General features: G+C 37.5%; 1 pseudogene; it reads left to right on the forward strand.

The window, feature by feature from the left end:
• The first annotated feature begins 4,257 nt into the window (after window positions 1–4,257).
• LOC103727941 lies at window positions 4,258–4,907 on the forward strand (annotated as a pseudogene).
• Window positions 4,908–5,391: the final 484 nt, after the last annotated feature.

Genomic DNA, 5,391 nt, shown 5'->3' on the forward strand with positions numbered 1-5,391 from the left:
TTTACCTGGCTTTGGTATTAGAGTGATGCTGGCTTCATAAAAGGAATTTGGAAGTTCTCCCTCCATTTCTATCTTTTTGAATAAATTAAGTAGTATTGGATGTAAATGTTCTTTAAATGTCTGATAGAATTCTGCTGTAAATCCATCTGGTCCTGGGCTTTTTTTAGTCGGGAGGTTTTGTATTACTGTTTCAATTTCTTTTTGTGTTATGGGTCTGTTTAAGCTGTTAATCTCTTCTTGGTTTAGTTTTGGTGGTTCCCATGCCTTTAGATATCCGTCCATTTCTTTTAGATTTTCAAATTTAGTAGAATATAGGTTTTTAAAGTATTCCCTTACAATATTCCACATATTTCTGGTGTCTGTTGTGATGTTTCCCCTTTCATCTCTGATTTTGTTTATTTGGAGGTGCTCTTTCTTTTGGCTAACTGAGCTAGCAGTCTGTCAATCTTTTTTATCTTTCCAAAGAACCAGCTCTTGGATTTGTTGATTCTTTGTATTGTTTTCTTTGTTTCGATTTCATTAATTTCTGCCCTGAATTTTGTTTTTTCTTCTTGTCTGCAGGGTTTTTGTTTTGTTTGTTGTTGCTTTTCAATGCCTTGAGTTGCTATGTTAAGTCATTTATTTGTGTTCTTTCCCCTTTTTTGATGTAGGCACTTAGAGCTATAAACTTCCCTCCTAGGACAGCTTTCAGCATGTCCCAGATTGAGTTGTGTTGTACTGTCCTTTTTATTTAGTTCCAGAAATACTTTTTTTTTTCTTAATTTCTCTTTTGACACATTCATCATTCGGGAGTTTGTTATTTAATCTCCATGTGTTCATGTGGTGATTAGGTCTTCTTCCAGTGTTGATTGTAAGCTTTATTGCACTGTGGTCTGGATAGAATGCATGGAATTATTTCAATCTTTTTGTATTTGTTGAGATTTGTTTTGTGACCCAGTATATGGTTGATTTTAGAGAAAGTTCCATGGGGTGCCAAGTAGAAAGTGTGTCCTTTGGTGCTTGGGTGGAATACTCAGTAGATTTCTGTTAAGTCCATTTGATATATGGTATTAATTCAGATGTCTCTCTGTTAACTCTCTGCCCTGTTGACCTATCTTATTGAGACAGTGTTGTATTGAAGTCCGCTACTATTAAAGAATTGGGATTAATCTGGGTCTTAAAGTTCTGTAGTATTGTTTTCATGAAGTTTGGTGCACCAGAGTTTGGTGAATATATGTTCATGCTTCTAATATCTTCTTGATTTATTGTCCCTTTGATCAGAATGAAGTAGCCCTCTTTATCTCTTCTGATTAGTTTTAATTTAAAATCTATTTTGTCAAATATTAGAATTGCTATGCCTGCTTTTTTTCTTAGTACTATTTGCTTGGTATATTTTTTTCCGTCCTTTCACTTTAAGATAGTGTCTGTCCCTGAAAGTGAGATGAGTTTCTTGCAGACAACAAAATGATGGGTTTTGTTTCTTATCCATTCACCTAGTCTGTGCCTTTTGAATGGGGAGTTCAGTCCATTAATATTTAAAATTATTGAGAGATGAGTATTGAATGCTGTCATTTTTATTTCTGTTTACATTATTGATATAGCTGTACCTTTCCACATTTATACCTTCATTGGATTTCTTTCCTCAGTCCCTTGGGTATAGTCATTCCTTTCTTCAGCTCTTTGTATTGCTTCCAGAACTCTCTGAAGGGATGGTTTTATGGATATGAATTCATTCAGCCTATTTATGTCATGGAAATTTTTTCTTTTCCCTTCAACTATAATAGGCATTTTGGCTGGGTATAGCAATCTGGGTCATCATCTGTGTTCATTTAAAACTAGGAGTGCTTGCGTCCAGGCTCTTCTGGCTTTCATAGTGCACGCTGAAAGTCAGCTGCAATTCTTATGGGTTTTCCTTTATATGTGACTTATTGTTTCCCTTTTTCAGCTTTCAGTATTATCTCTTTGTTTTGTAAGTTTAGTGGTTTTAGTATGATGTGCTATTGAGAGATTCTTTTTTTGGACCTGTCTGGTTGGTGTTTTGTATACTTCTTGTATTTGTACGGGTACGTCTTTCTTTAATTTTGGGAAATTTTCTTCCATGATTCTGTTGAAGCCAGAATTCAGCCATGGATTCTGGTCCATGCCATTATCTTGGGATTCTTCTCCTTCTTGTAGGCCTATGATTCTTAAGTTTGGTCTTTTTAATGGTGTCACGCAATTCCTGCATATTATGTTCTTGTGATTTCTTAAATTTTTCATAATCTTTGCTTTATTCATCTAGTTTTTCCACTTTGTCTTCCAGGCTTGATACTCTGTTTTCCATTTCATTTATCCTATTGTTGAGGCTCTCTCCTGTCATTTCCAATTGGCTTACTGAGTGTTTCACTTCATTCTTCTTTTCAGCCTGAGTATTCTTCAATATTTCTAACTCTTTTCTGAATTCATTCAGAAGTTTATCCCTAACTTCCTTCATTTCTCTGATTTCTTTGTGTGTTCTTAAATTCAATGAATTATATCATGTTTATAATCATTCTTTTGTGTTCCATGTCCTTCATTGTCTCTAGGGGTTCTCATTGTACTCCTCTAGAGGACTGTTGGTATTTGGTGGAGATATATTATTTTGGTTTTTCATGTTACTATTTTTTCTATGTGACTTTGACATGTGGATTTCTTTTGTAATTTCTGATTCTTGTGTGAGACGCAAGCCTTTCTTTGTTGACTTTAGGTCTGCCTCTTTTTTGGTGTGCCTTTGTGGTTTAGTTGTTGGGAATTAAGAGCTGATTGGTCTAGGGTTCAGGTCCTCTTTCCTTTCAGGAGTTCCCACAGAGGTCCAATTCAGATGAGGATCAGATGCTCTCAGGCTTTCTCCTAAGGTCTGGATCCCTCCAGGAAAAATTTTGGCCTCAGGGATTTGGGGGTTGGACTGGCCTGGGACCCTGGCCCAGGGAAGATGTTGCTCTAGGGAAGCTGGTGGCTGTGCCACCCAGAGATGCAAAGGAAGATGGGGGTGGCAAGCAGCCCCTGAGGAGCTGGGTTGGTCCCTGAGAGAGGCCTGCAGGTAGGAAAGAGTGCTTTGGAATATTTAATGACTGGAATGAGGGATTTTTAAAGTTGTACTGTTTTATATTGTAAGATTAAAATTTAGCATGAGATCTTGGAGACAAGAAATGGAAGACTGGTTTAATAGTGATGTGTTTGTGTGTCAATTTAACAAGGTGTCAATTGTGCTGGATAGCTTCAGTTGTCAACTTGATACACCTGAGAAGAGAGACCCTCAACTGGGATATTTCCTCTATCAAATTGGCCTGTGGGTATGTCTGTTGGGGATTTTCTTCATTGATCAGTGATGTGGGAGGACCCACCCCACTGCAGATGTTTCAATCCTGAGCAGGTGGTCCTGAGTTCTATAAGAAATCAGGTGCAGCACATGCCAGAGAATCAAGCCAGAAAGCACTGTTCCTCTGTGGTCTGTGGTCTGTTCTTTAGATGCTGCTCCACTCTCTTGTCCTTAGTCCCTGCTCTGACTTCCCTCAGTGATGTGTTGTCCCCTGGAAGACTAAGATTTAATAAATCCTTTCCACCCTATGTTTTTCTTGATGACAGTAGTTTATCACAGTGAAAGAAAGCTAACTAGGACAGTAGATTTTGTAAATTTATTTTTACAGAAAAATTACTATAGCTTTACATTTGATTTAATGGGACAAATATAAAACATATTATGAAAGAATTGAGTATTTCATGCTTTTTATGCACCATGTGGTTTAGAAATACTTGTTTGCTAATTGTAGATGAATTTACAAGTCTTTTCATAACTTTTAGTTAAAAATCTTTATTTTAGCTCTTTGCCTTGTCATGATTAAACCCAAGAAATTGCTCCACATTCACCAAACTGTTTCTAACCTTGCTGTTTCTATTACTATGCCTCAATAGTATACTTTGAAATGAGATGTTGTGATACCTTTTGCAACATTCATTTTGTTCAGGATCTCCTTAGTCTTCTGTGCTTCCATATAAGCTTTAAGATTGTTTTCACTAGTCTATGAAAGAATGGCCTCATATTTTATTAAGATTTCATTGAAGCTGTAGATTGCTTTTGAAAATACGGCCAGTTTCACAATATTAATCCTGCCAATCCATGAGTATGGGAGTTCTTTCCATCTTCTAGTGTCTTTAATAATTGCTTTCATTGTGAAGATTTCAGTTTCCTTCTGCAGCAGGCTTCGCTCACATTCTCACTCTCTTTCCGCTGCCATCTTGGTTCCATGTTCTCCACACAAAATGCCAAGTGAAGCTTCAGAAACTGTCCCTGCTACAGAGCAGGGGTTTCCACAGCCTCAGGCTGAAACAAAATCTGACAATGATGAATCAGTACCAGAGCTGGAGGAACAAGATTCCACACAAACAACCACACAACAAGCCTAGCTGGCATCCGAAGTGGAAATCGAAGAATAACCAGTCAGTAAAGCAAAACAGTCTAGGAGTGAAAAGAAGGCGAGGAAGGCAGTGTCCAAACTGGGTCTTCCACGTGTCTCAGGGGGTTGGTTACTTGAGTCACTATCCTGAAATCAAAGAATATTCTCTTTGTCACCACAAAACCAGACGACTACAAGAGCTCAGCTTCAGACACCTACATAGTTTGGGGAGAAGCGAAGATTGAGGATTTAGCTCAGCAAGCACAGTCAGCAGCTGCGTACTGTGCTTCTGAATTCAAAGCCCAAGTTCAAGGCAAAGCTGTTTCAAACATTCAAGAAAACGCCGACTCCAACCGTACAAGAGGAGAATGAAGAGGAAGAGGTTGATGGAACAGGTGTGGAAGCTAAGGATATAGAGTTGGTCATGTCTCAAGCACATGTGTCGATAGCAAAGGCAGTCTGAACCCTGAAAATACTAATGATATCATAAATGCTATTGTGGAATTAACAATGTAACTATCTGAAAACAAGGATTCTTTTTGGTGTTTCAGAAGTGGAACTACAGCTTAGCTTGAAATTTGTACTGTTTCTATCATAAATAAAGCTATGGCTTCTTGTTGGATTAAAAAAAGAAAGATTTTTGTTTCCTTCAGAGGTGTATTCCTAGGTATATTTCATAGCTATTGGGAATGATATTTTTTATGTATGTTAAAATTATGTAACACAGCTACTGATTTTTGTGTATCCTATCACTTCGATAAAAGAATTTATCAGCTCTGAGAGTTTTTAGTGGAGTCTTAGGGTTGGAATCATTTTGTCCTCAAAGAGGAATGCTTTGACTTCTTTTCTTGTTTGGATCCCTTTTATTTATTCCTCTTGTCTTACTGCTGTAGCTAAGATTCCAGCACCATATTGAGTAGGAGTGGAGAGAGCAGTCATCCTTGATTTCTTCCTGATATTCGTGAGGACACTTCGAGGTTTCCTCTTCTTAACATAATTT

The sequence above is a fragment of the Nannospalax galili genome, unplaced genomic scaffold (assembly GCF_000622305.1).
Source record: "Nannospalax galili isolate Female #2095 unplaced genomic scaffold, S.galili_v1.0 scaffold829, whole genome shotgun sequence".
Classification (NCBI taxonomy): Eukaryota; Metazoa; Chordata; class Mammalia; order Rodentia; family Spalacidae; genus Nannospalax; species Nannospalax galili.